The sequence below is a fragment of the Lygodium microphyllum genome, chromosome 9 (genome assembly GCF_053477565.2).
Source record: "Lygodium microphyllum isolate KBCC chromosome 9, Lygodium_microphyllum_v1.1.10, whole genome shotgun sequence".
Classification (NCBI taxonomy): Eukaryota; Viridiplantae; Streptophyta; class Polypodiopsida; order Schizaeales; family Lygodiaceae; genus Lygodium; species Lygodium microphyllum.
Window position 1 is genome coordinate 21,130,190 of NC_141143.1, and position 17,594 is coordinate 21,147,783.

A 17,594-nucleotide genomic window follows, 5' to 3' on the forward strand; every position below is an offset into this window, starting at 1 on the left:
TAGCGACCAAAACAGGGCATGTAAGCAAAAGCAATCCACAGTACCCGTAGACTAAAATCAGGATAAATTTGTAAAATCCCCTCAAGTCCACAGTTAACAAAGACATCTTCAACAAAGGTATAATTAGCCAAGCAGTCTGCAAAGTGATTCCACTATATCGGGGAATTAGCTGGCAAGTCACTACCTCAAATATCTCAAGGGCTTCCCAAGTTACATGATGGTACATCCTTAGAATGCAATCTCTCACACTATAGGTCCCATTCAATTGGTTGATCACTAATTGTGAGTCTCCTTTCACCAATAATCGACCAACACCTCTAGCTAGATTCAGCCCCATTAGTAAGGCCTTATATTTTTCCATGTTATTTATAAAAGAGGTGCCTAAATACACTCTTATTTTTTAAACTACTCAACGATGGGGATATTTTATGACAACCCCTACACTCACATGCTTAGCTGGTACTTGAGAAGCTCCATCAAAATATAATTTGTAAACCAATGCCTCATTGATATATCCTACCATGGTAATCAATCTACTTGTACTTATGATAATCAAAGTTGGACCTAGAGAGGGGGTGTAAGACAAGTAAAATCCCTCCTTCCTCAATAACCTCAATAGGGATACTAGTAAGAACCTAATGGTAGTGGTGGTAATAGACCTTAATATCCCACGTAAAAGATCCATCTTGCCTCTAAAAAATGTGATAACCCTTACTCTACCAGATCACTTTGGCTTGGTGGTAATGCTACTCTAAATATGGATGCTCAAGATAAGGAAATTTCCCCATCAAATAGTCTTGCTACCCTCTGCAGGTTTAAGCTAAATCTTGAAGGATTTGCAAAGGCACCAAGTTTTACTTCAGGCCCTATATATAATAAGGCTTCAATTTATTGAAATTTACCTTAGTTTTGAACTCTACCCCTGTTAGAAGTCTGAAACAGAGACAGAGAGGGTTGGACTCAACAGTGTAGAGTAATGAGCTCTCACACATTTCTTCTATTCTTCCATTCCACACATCACTAGAGAGAATAGTTACAACTTAAGGTCTAGGACCATTCAGACCAAACAACTAAGTCCTAACCACCAACTTATTTAATGTCTGCATCATGTAGTATAGCTGGACAACTCAAGTGTCGGGTATGGTCATACCAAAGATAGTAGATTGAGCTTGAAGGCTTAACACTCCCCCTCAAGATCAAGACAACATCTGCACACCAAGAAACTGTCTAAAAAAATTGAACTTATCTTCACCCAAGGACTTGGTAAAGATATCCGCAACGTGCTCATCAATCTTTACATGCATGAGATCAACTCGTCCTGCAAGAACCATCTCTCTGATGAAGTGGTGGTGTACCTCTATGTGTTTCGTTCTGGCATGATATACTAGATTCATGGCCAAGAGTACACTACTTAGATTATCGCATAGTAACTTCACTGGAGCATCTAGCTCTATGTCCAAATCAGCCATAAGCTTGAGTAGCCATGAAATCTCGCATGCTACCAATGCAGCACCCCTATACTCTACCTCACTACTCCACAAAGCAACCATAGGCTGCTTCTTGCTGCTCTAGCTAATCACGCCGCTACCAAATCCAAAATCATATCCACTCGTAGATCTATGGTCATATGAGCAACCTGCCCAATCTGCATCCGTGTATCCAGTCAGTGTCAAGGGCTTATCTCTAACATAGAACATCCCATACTCTATAGTGGACCTTGTTTCAGCCCATACAATGCCTTCTTCAATTTACACACTTTGTTCTCAGAATGGGGGGCCTCAAACCCTGGTGGCTGAGCCACGTACACCTCCTCCTTGAGGTCACCATTTAAGAACGTTGACTTAACATCCATTTGGTACACTGGCCACTTCTTGTGGGCAGCCACTGCAAGTACCGTGCGAATAGTGGTCATTCTGGCAGTTGGGGAAAAGGACTCTTGAAAATCAAACCCTTCAACTTGTGAAAATCCTTGGGAAACCAGTCTAGCTTTGTACTTTTCTAAGGTACCATCATCCTTGTACTTTACCTTCCAGATCCACTTGGTGCCAAAAACCTTCCGCTTTGCTGGTCGATCCACTAGCTCCGAAGTGTCATTCTTCATTATGCTGTCATACTCCGCCTGCATAGCAACCTTCCATGATGGATCTGCAAGTGCTTCTTCTAAATCAGTTGGCTCCTTTACTTCTCTCATAATCTCAACCATCAAGGTCATATTGACTATGCAAGCAGAAGCCCTCCTTTGCTCCTCTATTCTCTGAGACCTCCTTGGTCCGTCTGCCTTCTCCTCAACAGATGCAGGCATAGGATTATTGCGGTCATAGAGCTGCTTCACCCAGCGCGACAATGGCTTTTTCGATGGGGTGATGTCAGGTTGATGAACTTTTTCCTCATCATCTGAAGATGATGCTTCCTCCTCCTTAAGGATAGGGATAGCTCTCGGGACAGGTTCATAGTGGACTACTTCTTCGCTTGATGATAAAGTGGAAGAACTTGCCTTCTCCTCCTCCACTGTATGCGGCTCCTCCTTGAACACTACATCACGGCTCGCGATGATCTTCTTTGTCTCTTGGTCATATAATTTGTAAGCCTTCTGCTCATCACTATAACCCAAGAAGATACATTTTCTGCTTTTTGGTTGTAACTTGTTTCTCTTCTCATCTAGAACATGTGCATAACATTCACATCCAAAAATTCTGAAATGTGAGACAGATGGTTTCTTACCAGTGTAAGCCTCATGAGGTGTTTTTCCCTTGAGAGCCTTTGTATAGCTCCGATTTAGAATGTAGACTGTAGTATTAACAGCTTTAGCCCAAAAATGGTTAGGCAATCCCTTGCCCTTTAGCATGCATCTTGCCATCTCCACAATGGTGCGATTCCTGCGTTCCACAACACCGTTCTGCTGAGGTTTGTGAGGCGTCGTCAATTGATGCTTGATCCCTTTGCTCTTGCAAAAGCCTTCAAACTCCTTTGAGTTGAACTCACCACCACCATCTGTTCTAAATTTCTTTACACTTTTCCCTGTTTCATTCTCAACAAGTATTAGCCATTCTTTAAACTTACCAAAAGCTTGAGCCTTATCACGAAGGAAGTACACCCACATCTTCCTACTGTAGTCGTCGACAATCAACATAAAATAAGAAGATCCCCCCAAGGCCTGTGTAGGCATCTTACCACACAAGTCAGCATGCACCAACTCTAGAGGAGCCTGTGCTCTATTCTTGCTTTCTTGTGGAAATGCCTTTCTCTGTTGCTTGCCCATCATACAAGCTTCACATGGTTCCTTCAATTCAGTTATTGTAGGTAGGTGAGCAACCATACCTTGCTTTTGCATCTCCTTCAATACTGCAAATCCGATGTGTCCAAACCTTTCATGCCAAAGCTTACTTGTGCCCACTCCAGCGGTGGCTGTAAGAGCACTTAGCTCATAAGGTTGTTCCTTCTTTCTCCTTTGCCAACAATTGTGCCAGCACTATCAATAATTTCTGCACCTGTCTTCTTGAACCTCACTTCATGACCAAGATCAGTTATGGCAGCAACTGATAATATATTTCTCCTAATTTCAGGAACATACAACACATTTGAAAGCTTTTTGACTTCACCATTTGCAGCAACAAAAGAAATAGTACCTGTGCCCGTAGCATGGCATTTAGCATCATTTCCAACCGTCACACTGATGGATTCTTGTAGAGGCTGCATAGAACTGTATAGACCTTTCTTGTTGGTCATGTGACAGGAGGCCCCACTATCCAACACCCATGAGTCAGTGGTAGATTCTTCTTGTGCCGAGGAGCACACTTCCTCAATGGTCGCCATGAATAATTCCAACTCTGCTTTAGCCGTATTGGCTGTCTCTTTCCCTTTACTTTTAAGGGTACCATTCTTTTCATCTGCCTTCTTGACACGACAATTTGCAATTGCATGTCCTTTCTTCTTGCAGTAGAAGCACTCTCCTTGAAACTTCTTCTTTCCGCCCTTCTTCTTTTTGTCACCATCATTTTTGGTGAAGGAACCACCTTTGCCTTTTGCATTGGCAGAGAATGCAGCATCTCCATTGTTGCTTCCTTCTCGGGCTTTCAGCCTCAACTCCTCCTCCATTAATAATGCACAAAACTCCTCAAAAGTCAAAGCTTGAGGTCTCACCTGAGTATTAAGGGCAGTTACTAGTCCATCAAACTTTTGTGGACAAATCCGAAGACACCTCCGAGGTAGCTCTTCGCTAGTCTTTTGTATCCCAGCGCCAGCCATCTGGTCGCACAGATTCTTAATCCGAGTGATGAATGCTTCAACTATCTCTCCTTCAGCAAACTTCTCCGCTGCTAGTTGATTCTCCAAGTTTTGAATCCTTGTTTGGTTTCGTGTTTCATACTGACTCCTTAGTACATTCCAAGCCTTTGACGCTTTGGTTGTATGCTGAATCAAAGTCAAAACACTATGAGAACAGCTTGTAACTAAGGCACACAATGCATCTGCATTCCTTCGTTTCCAAGCTCGTAGAAGATCTGCATTCAGAGGAATCATCACACTAGGATTTGATGGGTCGGGGGTAGGCTGTGGTTCTGCATCAATCCCCAGCACAGTCTCCAGAAGCTCATAAGAATCAAGGATAGTTGTAATTCTGAACTTCCACAAGGTGTAGTTTGTACCATCTAACTTGCCTTTGCTAAAGGTTGGTGGACGAATCCTCAGTGTTTGAATAGTCCGTACAACAACACCACCTCCTGCACCACTTCTGGAAGTCGACATTGTTTCTCTTTGCTATTGAAGCCTTTGCCTCTTGCACGCTCTCCGATCTCTAGAGCCCCCTGGGCTCTGATACCATGTAAAATATTACACGGCGCAACGAACAGAATCTGAGAAAGAGATAGAGAGTACACAACAGATAAGAGGAAAATCAGTAAATTCTTTTAGCTTCAAACAACTAATACAAAGATGGCTCTGTCCACCCATGTGCTTCCACTGTGTGAAGCTTAGATGGTGATCTAGACAGAAGATAGGTGAAGAGCTTAAGGCTAGCTGGAACAACAACTCTGACTGGGTGAAAGATGAGTGAGAGATGGCTGCGAAGGGGTTTAGCTTTTATAGCCCGCGAAGGTCGTCAGGTCGGCCTGCTGACCCAACCTACCATATGAGCCTCCACTAGTCAGCCAGGGAATATTCCAGGTAATATTCCCTTTAACCACTCCATCTAACCCAAAGATTAGACCCACAATAGCCACCTTTTTGCCATCCGGTCACATAGACCTCATCTGATATACAAGTCAGGACTCAACCAATGTCCGGGCTCACATTTGGCTTCTCCTCATAATGGGGGCCTTACAACTTTGAGCACCATGGATCATTGATAGCACCTAATGAGAGTGGGGCATTGATCATATCTAACATTTTCTGCATAATTTGCAGCCTTTGAAAATTCACATGCCCCACTCTCTTGTGCCAAATTTCCAAATCTCTGATAGTGCTAGAACCATGGGCAAACATAGTTGAATTCAGCTCTGGCAAGGTAGCATCAAGACTAAACATTCTGCCATTCATGTGACCGCGAGCTATCAACTTGCATCCATTGCCAAACTCTTCAATAAAGCAACCATGCTTATTGAATCTAACCTATAAGTTCTGCTCCCCGATCGACAGACAACAAGTTCTTCATAATCAAAGGAACATGCAATACATCATGCAAATTTTTCTTTCTGCCATCATGAACCACAAGAGGCACTTTGCCTTTATGCTCAATGTTATGCTGCGTGTCATCACCTGTACAGGCATAGCCATGTTTTTCAGCCACCATATCAGTGAACCAATCACCGTGAGGGGTCATGTAGTTCGATGCCCCTGAATCAATGTACCAAACTGCATCATCAATGAATTTTCACAGCAGCCCTATCTTTTGCATACTGCGTGGCAAACAATCTATCACCTGAGAAATCATCTCCCTAACTAGACATAGCAAAATGTCCATGCTGTTTTCCCTTTTGATTGCCCTGCTTCTTCTAGCAGTCCTTGGTAATATGCCCATACTTCCCGCATTAGTGACAATCCTTATCCTATTGGGATTGTCAGATGAGCGCTGCTACTGCCAAGAGCCTCTGCCTCTAGGGCTAGATCTCCCTCTGCCTCTTAAGTTTCCACCACCTCTTGCATTCGATACCTGCTGGTTGTTATTGCCATAGGATGCATTCTGCTGGCCTCGTCTGCCAGATCCCTAGCCTCTACCTCGACTGCACAGCCATGCTGATTTGAATAAAAAACTGCATCCTTATTTTTAGAACTCCTTGATCCTATAGCCAAGCCAAGTTTAACCTCCTCATGTATAAGAAATGCAACCAGCTCATAAAAATCAGGCATTTCAGCCCTCACAGACACAGAACACAGAAGTGTCAAAAGACTTATACTTAGGCCCCAAGCCATTCAAAGTCACAGCAACCATGCCTTCATCTTCAACTTGTGAACCAATAGATGCCAGCTGATCCGAAATGGTCTTAACCTCCCTGACATAATCCTGTATATATCTGCTCTTTCTCTCCATGTTGTTGAACTTTTGCTTCAACTGTATCTTCCTGGCACTTGTGATTGTGCCATAGTACTTGACCAAAATGTCCCATGCATTCTTAGGAGAGCTGTAGTTCATTATCTGCATTACCATGGCATCTGAGATACATAAAGAGAGCCAGTGCAAGACTCTACGATCTCTTTCTTTCCAAGCTTGGTGTAATCATCTCTGATCAGTCGTAGGTCGATCTGGCAGCTCAGGTTCAGCTTCCGCTCCAGTCAACAACTCCCAGTAGCCTTTCCCTATTAAGAAGTTCTCCATGTAGAACTTCCATATGGCTTAATTGTTACTGTCAAGCTTTTCCCCCACTATCTAGGTTATGTTGTCAGTCCTCTCTGCATTAGCCATATTGTACCAGACAATATTTAGTCACTACTTGACTTCCTACAAGCCAATAAGTATGACTGACCAAGTTCAATCCTCAACTGTTTTTGACAATTTACTGCAATTAATTGCAGTTAAAAACTAGGGTATTTTAGCCCAATCACAACTTAAAACAATCCACAAACAAGTGGTCTAACCCGTAGGTATAATAGTCAATACATATGCTATGTAGTTGCTTCAGCTTAAACTCCTACAACCTCACTGCCAGGGTAAATACATACTGTCTAAAAACTGTAAACTGTGAGTAACCAGTTGTTGTAATTTTAAGGCCAAAAAATTTGAGTATACATGTCATACATGTCCCATAATGCTTGCAGTAGTTCAGAGATCTATCTCTGCATATGAGTTCCCAGACATGTCAGTCTAACACTGTATACATCATGTACTGCAAGTACAAGAGCAAGGTACACTTTCTATAAATTTCAACCAAGCAAATATAGTCAATGACAGTGTATTTTAGTCCACCAAACTCTTCAAAATGTCACAGACATATGCCACCATACATGGGAACCAATACATGAACTTGTCAACACCGATGAGTGTCCTGTCTTCAGGAGCAATGTCAGACAATGCATTCACTGTTCATGACCAACCAATAGAATCTTGGAGATTGTCATCTTGATGACCCTTCTAATTTATCATGAATGTAAAAACCAATGTTCTTATGGAGATTGATCATAGATAATATTTTGATTATCTTGAAAGTGATTTTATAACTATCATCTAGGGTTTATTGGGCCATTGAGGATGCTTACGATAACCTAGGTGAAAATAACCCCTTTAACTTAGATTAATCTATCCATCTCATTGGGTACACATGATTCTATTTAATCACAACCAAGTGTCAATTTTTGCATTGCTAATTACACTTAGGTGTAGATGCGTTTATCATACACGATTGAGTGTAAATTTCTTTTTCCTAATTTTTAATTCTTGCACTTGGATATGCATCCTACAATTATTATAAAGATGGAATTTATCCCTTTCAATGACTTATTCTCATGCGGCATAGTACAGGAGCTAATGTATTTCATGTGGAAATCAAAGCAAGAATCTAACAATTTGGAAATATATTTCTTATATCCGGTACTGTAGTTGCATTTACAATGATACCCTCGCCCAAAGCTTCCTTGCTAGTTGTGGGATTGCCACCAATACACTACATTTTTTGCTTGGGGGCCATTCTCGATCTTTTTTCCTTCTAGGGGCAACCCCTATAGGAACTTCAACAGCCTCTTGCTCAAATAGAGGGGCAAATGGGAGGAATAAGCTTGCGGGGTAGAGGAAAAAGGGGTCTCTCTCTCTCTCTCTCTCTCTCTCTCTCTCTCTCTCTCTCTCTCTCTCTCTCTCTGTGCTAGTGTAGTGTGCCGAGCCATCTTTCTCTCTTGTGATGGGGGGGGGGGGGGGGGGGAAGGGGGGGTAGTGGTTTTATAATGGGGAGTGGGGGAAGGTGGTATGGGGTGGTGGTGATGGTGTCTCACCCCACCCGCCACCTGTTAGTGATTGCATGGTGGTGGGGGGAGTTCTCAACCCTCTAGGTGGCCGCGGAGTGGGCGAGATAGCCAGGGGGTGGTAGGCCACATGGCCTCCCCCCTCATCATTATCATCGTTATCTTCTTTGCTTCCCCCTTACTACCTGTTTGGCATCGATAGGGGGGGGGTTTCTATGGAACACGCGAAGGGGGGGTTTATTACACTTAAGTGTTTATCTCGCTGCCCAATGATTGCCTTAGGGATATATTGAGTGATGCCTTCTTCATCTATGGGGGAAAGTTCTTCCACATAATCCATTGAGGAGCCCATGAAGGCTTTCAGCTAGCTGACATGAAACACATTGTGGATTTTGGTAGTAGGGGGAAGTTCTAATAATTGGTAGGCCAAGTTGCCAACTCTCTTTAAGATCCAATATGGGCTAAGGCATTGTGGGCCAGCTTGTTATCACTGCCCTCTTTGAGAGTGGAGTAGCATGACTTAGGCACTTTCAAAAGAACCAATTCCCCTTCCTGAAATTCCAAATGCCTTCTTTTCTCATCAGTATAGAGTTTCATGTATGTTTGGACCTTTTGAAGGTTCACTTTGCATTGCTGAGATAAGGCTTGCAGCGATCCAACTCAACCTGACTTAAAAGGGTTTATCTTATCATTTAATAATACTGTTGGGAGGGAAACCTTATACCCGTATAAGGCCTTGAAAGGGGAAACTCCAATGTTGGAGTGGGTGGAGTTATTATATGCAAACTCAACCAAGTGGAGCCACGTATCCAAACTGTGTTGTAAAACATGGCAAAACTGCCTCAAATATGTCTCAAGCCATTTGTTCACTCTTTTAGTCTGGCCATCAGTTTGAGGGTGGTATGTAGTGGATGGAGCAAGCTTGGTCCCCATGGATGTGAAATTTGTCTACTAGAAGTTGCTCATAAACTTTTCATCCCGATCATGTACTATGACATGGTAACCCATACAACTTGAAGATATATTCCATAAACTGAGTGGCCACCTGAGCGGCACTGTATTATGTCTTAGTGGGGATAAAGTGGGAAGCTTTGATGAGGCAATCAACTACCACATAGATACTGTTCTACCCTTTCTTGGTCACAGGAAGGCCAGTGATGAAGTCCATTGTGATATGAGTCCATTTCCCTTCAGGGATAGGGAGGGGTTGCAAGAGGCAAGCGGGCCTGAGTGTACTATCCTTGTTCTATTGGCATGGAACACATTTGGTCACAAAGTCCTTGACATCCCTCCATAAGCCTTTCCAATAATGAAAGCTCTTGGCAATCCTATCATATGTTTTGAAAACACCCAAGTGACTAGTAGTGGGGCAAGAATGCATCTCTTCCATGATCTTCTACGGCGTGAAGAGGGGTGCGTGGGATGACAATCTTTCCATGGGACCAAATAAGGCCATGATTGAGGTGATCTTGGGAGTCTTCAGCCATGACCCCATGCTGTAATTTCTAGAAGATGTGGCTAAAGTGATCATCTAACAAGTAAGCCTCTTGAAGCTCTTCAACCCAATCACTGTGCAATTCAAAAATAGAGGATACTCTGCATGCCCATATCCGAGAGAGTGAATTAGCCACAATATTATCCTTTGCTCGAGTGTGAGAAATGCCAAAGTCATGGTTTTGTAAGGTTGCCACCCATTGCCTTTGATTAGGAGTCAAAGTGGACTGAGTCAAGAAGTACTCGAGGATTCAATGGTCACTCTTTACTTGGAAGCAACTTCCATACAAATAGTGGTGCCATTTCTTGATGGCATGGAGGATGGCCAACATCTCTTGGTCATATACATTCATTTGCATCTCCTTATCATCAAGATTTTGTAGCTCTCAAACGCAATCACACCATGCTCTTGCAACAATACTACACCAATACCCCTATCACTGGTATCACAATGAATGGTAAACAACTTAGAGAAGCTAGGGTAGACAAGGATGGGGATGGAAGTAAGCACATCCTTTAACTGCTTGAAGCTATGATCAGAAATGGCATCCTAAAAGAATGACTCCTTTTTTGATCGATCAATCAAAGGTACTACAATGGTGGCATAATGCTTAATGAAGCATCTATAGAATGAAGAGAGACGAAGGAAGCCATGTAACAAAGTGGTGATGGAAGAAGTGGGCCAGTCCCTAACATATTGCACCTTCTTTTGGTCAGAAGCTTGTATGCCATTTTTTCTCACAAATTGTCCCAAGTAATTCATAGATGTCTGCATGAAGGTGCATTTTCTCTCCTTAGCAAAGAGTCAATGCTCTCTCAATTCGTCAAACACCCTTTTGACATGTGCCAAGTGCTCCTTTGATGACTTGCTATAAATAAGGTTGTCATCAAAGAAAACAAGCACAAAATTGAACAGAAAAGGTTGAAGGATTTTGTTCATGAGGCTTTGAAATAAGGCAGGGGCATTTGTCAATGCAAAAAACATCACTAGAAAATGATAAAGTCCACAATCAATCCTGAAAGGTCATTTTGACCTCATCTCCCTCCCTCATATGAATTTGATGGTAGCTAGAGTGCAAGTCAATATTAGTGAAAAAGCATGCCCCTTTCAACTCATCTAGCAAGTTGTTAATCTATGGGATGGGATAGCAGTTCTTCATCATGATTTTGTTCAAGTCTATGTAGTCAATGCACATGCAAAAGGAGCCATCTTTCTTAACTAACAGGACAAGGGATGCATAGGGGGAAGAACTCGATTCAATGAAACTCATCTCCATGACTTCTTTGCAACCTCTTCATGCTCACACTTGGAGAGTTTGTAAGGGGGCTTATTTATTTACTTGGAATGGGGCTCTAAATCAAGTGGGTGGTCCACTTGCCTCTTAGGGGGAAGGGTTGTAGTATCTGAAATAGGTCACTATACTACTCAAGTAAGGCTTGCAAGGCTAAATCATTTAGATAATGTAGAGGGCTGATAGATTTGTGAGCATTTCTTAAACTCTTGTTTGAGTTGCTTTGCTATAATGAGCTAAAAATCGGCATGATCGTGAACTCCCTCTAGGTGGATGGGCTATCCATGCATCATAAGCTCCATGTAGAGCTAATAGAAGTCCATGGTAAAATTTCCCAATTATTTCAGCCAATCACAACCCAAGACAACATCAATGGGGCCCATATCTAGGACAATTAGATCAACGAGTGCCACATAATTTTCAGCCAAGCATAAGGAGACTGCAGAACATACATGTGTGTTGATTTCTTCCTCTTCATTTGCTACTTGGACCTTTAAGGAGAGGTGATGTAATTCCTAGGGGTGCATTTCAACCAATAAATGGCTAATTTATTGAAAAAATTGTGAGTGTTACCACTATCCACAAGGATGAATACATGCTTTCCATCATTGATACTTCCTTGAATGCATAGGGTGATGGGGCTTCAGGAACCCATCCAAGCATCCAAGGAGATAGAGCAAAGGGAAGTGGTAGGTGGGTGGGATGTCAGATCAAGTATCCGTGATGTATCACCACCTGGGTCAAAAGGAAACCCATCCTCCAGGTCATTAGAATTTCTCGTGATCAAATCAACATCCTCAACAAGCTCAGCCTAGTCGGTGGGTAGGTTATCCTCATCGTTGTGCCAATCTTCCATGACATACATATTATGAACCTTGACGTTAGCTATCTTGCACGGGCACTTGGAGGCATAGTCAGCAATGTACTTATCCTGATTTAAAGCATAGGCCTTTTTCCTTTGGTTCCTTCACAACATCTAGAGAAATGAAGTGTTGGCCACCACTGGAGCCAGGGAAAGGTGATGCGGTGGACTGTTTGTTTTCAACATATTTATTCTCAGCATTAGAGCCAAATGTTGTCCCAAAAGTGCTCGTTTTTCTTTCAGTATGGAAGGCAAGGTAAGTGGGTACTTTGGGGTTGTTATTAGGCATAGAAGTGCCCTAGAAACCACCTCCATATAGGGCCAATCTTGAAGGGATGCGGGGCTGTCCAAAACCTTACTGAAAATATTAATTCTTACGGTACTTCCTTTCATATCTCTCAGCTAGTTTGATTGCATCAAACAGTATGGTAGGTTTTTGGGCCATGACATTTTCCGATAGGCTCGGTTCCAACCCATAGATATACTTGTGCAATTTAGCATCATTGCTAATGCTCTCCACACACATGGTGAATTTCATGAATTGATTTGTGTATTCACGTACATTGAGGTTATGTTACTCAAGAGTGTACCATCATATTTCCAACCACACTTTTTCCACATGAGACACAAAGATTTGGACCATATGCATTTCCTAGTCAATGAAGTGACAATTCTCTTGATTGATATAGTGCCACCATATGTGTGCAAATCCTTCCAAGTGGAGAGAAGCATAAAGTATTTTCTAATCATTAGTGCAGAGGTGGTTATTGAAGTAGGACTCCAACTTGGACATCCATTTGTCCAAGTCAGATAGTGAGGGAGATTGCCCATTGTACTTCATTAGGATGATATTGTCACGTAGATCATGAAGGCCATGCTACCCTATTGAGTTAGTTGCAATGGAGATTCTGTGTAGAGATGCAGGTTGAGAGAGAAGAGACAGAGACACACACTTTGTGGTACTGAAGAGCGTACCTCAATAATGATTTTAGATGGGTATATGTACTATGTACAACGTGGCCCTTATGGGGGTGGGACACGGGAAATGCCCTTCATCCCAACAACCTCTCCCCTAACGGAAATGTTCCTAAAGGTAGAGGAAAATAATCAGCTAAGTGTTAGTATATACAAAGTTGAAGAGTTTATACGTATCCAATACCCATCATCTGCCACCAACAACGGGCAAATCTCTTTGCTAAAAGACCTTTTGTGAGAAGGTTTGCAGGGTTATCATCAGTGTGCACCTTGATCAGCTCAATGCTCTTTCTGTCAAGTACCTCTCTGATGAAATGATACTTCACCTATATGTGCTTTGTCTTTGTATGAAAGACAGAGTTCTATGCTAACATAATAGCACTGTGACTATCACAGTGGGGAACATGAACCTCAGTAATCCCAAGCTCAGCTCCAAACGTGACAGCCGTCCACCTTCAGTACTAGATATGGGCACTATGGATACTTGGTCAAGCCATTTAGATTGACTAACACCCCATCAACATTTAGTACTAAATATGTACACTATGGATACTTGGTCAAGCCATTTAGATTGACTAATACCTCGGCAACATTCAACACTAAATATGGACACTATGAATACTTGGTCAAGCCATTCAGATTGACTAATACCCCATCCACTTTCAATTGACTAATGAAATACATCTTTCAAGTATATGTAGATGACTTTATATTGGTATTTTTTGACAATGTACTAGTATAATCTAGATCACTAGAATAATCATGAGGATCATATGATGATTGGACTACTATGAACCCTTGGCAAAATTGTCTCTTCTAATGGAATCTTCGTAAACCCATAAAAAAGTAAAGCATATCCTAGATATGCTGATACTTATGAAAATCATGGAAATTCAAATATTTTTGGGACTAATAAGATGGCTTTCTATCTTCATCAAGAGTTATTCTCTCATAGTAACATGTTTAACTAATTTCTTGATGATGGAGGACACCCTAATCATATGGGTAATTGAAAAAAAGGAAAGCTATGATAAAGTCAAAGAAGATGTAACTATTTCCCTAGTACTAAAACTCTCCAATTTTACCAAACCATTTGAGGTGCTCATCGATGCAAGTGTAGTTGCAATCATAGGAGTACATGAAAAAGAAGAAAGGCCTCTATCTTACACCTTATGGAAGTTGAAACCTATGAATCCAATTATGCAACACATCATCTCAAGTTACTCATAGAAACTCATGCCTTGAAACCATGGAGACATTATCTATTCGAAAAAACGTTTACTCTAGTGATGAACCACAATATTCTTGAATGGATTTTCACCCAAGCTGACCTAACATGAGGTAAAGAAGGTGGATAGAAACACTACAAGAGTTTGATTTAAGATTGAGTATCACTTGGAAAAGGATAATGTGGTTGCTACTATCATATTCCTTAATAGTATTGTTGAAGTTTGAAGCTTGAGAGCCATGTCAATACCCAATAACCTTGTTTTAAAGATCATATATCCATCCATTCCTCAAGAGGATGGGAAAAAAAGTTGATCACAACCAAGGTAATCTAAAGTAGAAGGTTTGCTAAAGAATGAACCAAGATAAAGGATTATCATGTGAGCCATGGTTGTCTATGCTACCAATATTATCTTTGTATTCCAAAAGGACAAGATGTTAACACTAAAATGTTATGGAAGGCACATGATAGCCCAATCATTAGACATCCATGTCAAGATTGTGGGAGAGAAGGAAGGAGTCTCACTTGTAGCTTTCTTGCTTGCACAATGGGGGAATACACACAGATGTGGAGGCTGAAAACAGTTTTCCTCTTCTTAGTTGTGTAAGCCAAAAGAACTCTCATACAAAGAAATAGAAGGACCCTATATATGGGTCTCAAACCAAACTCAACTAACTAAGGTGGCATACTAACTGAGCCATGAACTAGAGTAGATAAGGATAGCTATCATGTAGCTATTATTCATGGGCAGTGTACCAATCGCATCTACAACTGATAAGTCGGTGACATAAATGCACAATGGTCACCCTGGCATATCACGAGTGAAGCTCGATATCTCAACAATCCAAGCTATACCAAGACTCTTAATGTAGCTTACAAAAGCTATCTTTTTCCATAGCTAAAAAGAAATGTACTATGGTATGTAACTCAATACCTAGCTTGCTAATAGGTCAAGGTAGAAAGAATCAAGATACATGGAGAGTTGTAACCCTTGGACATTCCATATATGAAGTGGGAAGTGATAAGTATGGAATTTGTAGTCTGAGATACTCAAATTTCATGGACTACCAAATGAAAGGGAAGTGGAACCCAGGAGGAAGAAGCTTGGCGGTGAGAGCTATGGCGGATGGAGAGCAAGAGCTAAGAGAGAGAGACTCAAAAGTGGGAACTCCAACAACCACAATGTGTGGCCATGCCTTCCTTTATTCAAATTGTCACTAAAAGAATAAAGAATAAGTGACTGTGAGGGGTGCCCACCATCTGTAGTGTGCACTGGTGGGTATCACTGTAGTAATACACGGGCGGCTAAGCAGAGGCGCCTTTATCCCCAACAACCTCCCACTTAAAGGCAAATCTACCCCAGTGAGAGAGAGAAAAAGAAAAGACAGTACAACATGTACACATGTACATCAAGATGAGGAAAAAGACGTCATCTCATCCAATGCCCATCAATCTCCTAAGGAATGCAAAGCGCTCGATAGTGGAGCCCCGAGAGGAACACCAAGGAAAAGGGAATTCTCTTGCAAGAAAATCTATCTTGTAACATCAACAAGCTTTTTTATCATGTTTCATATGATCACAATGAAGAAAAGAACACCAGGCACAACAAATCTTCATACAGCGTCATGTAGATCTCCCACAGTTTTTAATAGAATCAACCATATTCTTCAACATCTTCACAAAATCCATCAATAGAACAAAGAAAGCAAAGGAATACACCATCTTTGAATGGAAATACATCACATAGTATTCATCTTCAACATCTTCATAGTCTTCTCTCTCAATCTTTCATATACAATCACTATGTTTCAGTAGAATTGGCTATCTCTGACTCTCTCTCTCTCTCTCCATCAATAATACATCATATCCTCACTAAAATCTCTCAAAATCACCCTCAATAATCCTTCTTAGGTCGTGGATACCCCTCCCAAGAGGTATGTCTGATATGAAGGGTCACCAGAGCCACTACAGTGTCCTTTCATAGCTCACTACTGTCACTTCACTCTAGTCTTCACTTGAGTCTTTGGCAGCTACTTCTTCCACTTCTTTCAGCTCTTTTGCACATGTATTCACCTCTTTCCAAGGATAGAAAACTTTCCCAAAGTCACACATACATTCCACAGAACACTTACAGAAGCATACAGAACAGTCTATAGAACAGTACCAGAACAGCTACAGTACAGAACAGAACAGAACAGAGATAGAAGCTCTACAGAAGACCTACAGAAGGTTACAGAAGGTCATCAAAACCTCATAACTCATTCTCAAACCATTCCAAACTCTCACAAACCATTCAATAAACTTTCACAATATCTCAATCTTCATCAATCAATACTCCATCCCTCTTTACAGAAGACAATCAGAACAAAACAGACCAAAACAGAGCAAAATAGAAGGTATACAGAACCAATCAGAACCTTATCAGAACATCACAGAACCACCAACAAACATCATGAACTTCCAAAACACAATCATTACCATCCAAAACACTCTCAAACCACTTCTAAATCAATCAATCATCTCATAAAATCAACCATTCAGCTCTCAAAAACAACAAAAATCAGCCAAAAAACAAGTCATTTCAACACTCAACATATCCCCACACTTAATAAGGAAGCGTCCTCGCGACCCAGGAAAAAGGGAATACAAGTTCAGTTGAAAAGTTCAACTTTGATCTTCAATATCTTCATAAAAAGAATCCATCCACCACGACCCCAACTTATAACCTGTTTCTGATATAAAAATACAAAGAAAGGAAAACCCTTTATACATTAACACCTCTTATCAAACTAAAAATCACAACAAATTTGTAAAGGATATAAGAGTTTGCTTCTTCTTCATCTGCATCAATTGCAATTCTCCATCCACGACTCCATCACCACAATTCTCCAAAACGTAGCTCGTACACGAAATCCAATAGGAAACTACCACGTTCATTTGACATAAATGAACGCACAACACAAACACTAATACACAACACAACCATCTGAATGACTCCTTCAAAAAGAGAGTTTTTCATTAGAAAGCTTCCACCATACATTGGAAAGGTATCAATGAAGATGATCCCTCTTAAAAGATTGATGTTGTCGGAAACGATCCATAGATAAGGATTCATCTACAAAGTTTTTAGGAGGATTTTGAAAAAATTGGAGACAGCACATCCTTTCCAACAGGACCAGGTATCTGCTAGGCAAACAGAGGGCATGAAAATACAATATCTCCAGCTGGTGGGAATCAATGCTAACATTGACATTCATGCACAACTTTGGAATAGGCTTGGAATCATTATGAGAGTGCCTATGCATATACGCCAGGTACCAAGCAAAGTGAGCAGTTAATCTCACTAAGGGATCTGCAGACT

At 41.3% G+C, this 17,594-nt stretch overlaps 1 non-coding gene across 1 annotated transcript; it reads right to left on the reverse strand.

Annotated features, from left to right (window-relative positions):
- Positions 1 to 16,879: 16,879 nt before the first annotated feature.
- On the reverse strand, positions 16,880 to 16,948 carry LOC148030850 (small nucleolar RNA SNORD36). The gene has a single exon (XR_015692061.1). It is a non-coding gene; the product is annotated as a small nucleolar RNA SNORD36 (small nucleolar RNA).
- Between the last annotated feature and the right edge of the window lie 646 nt (positions 16,949 to 17,594).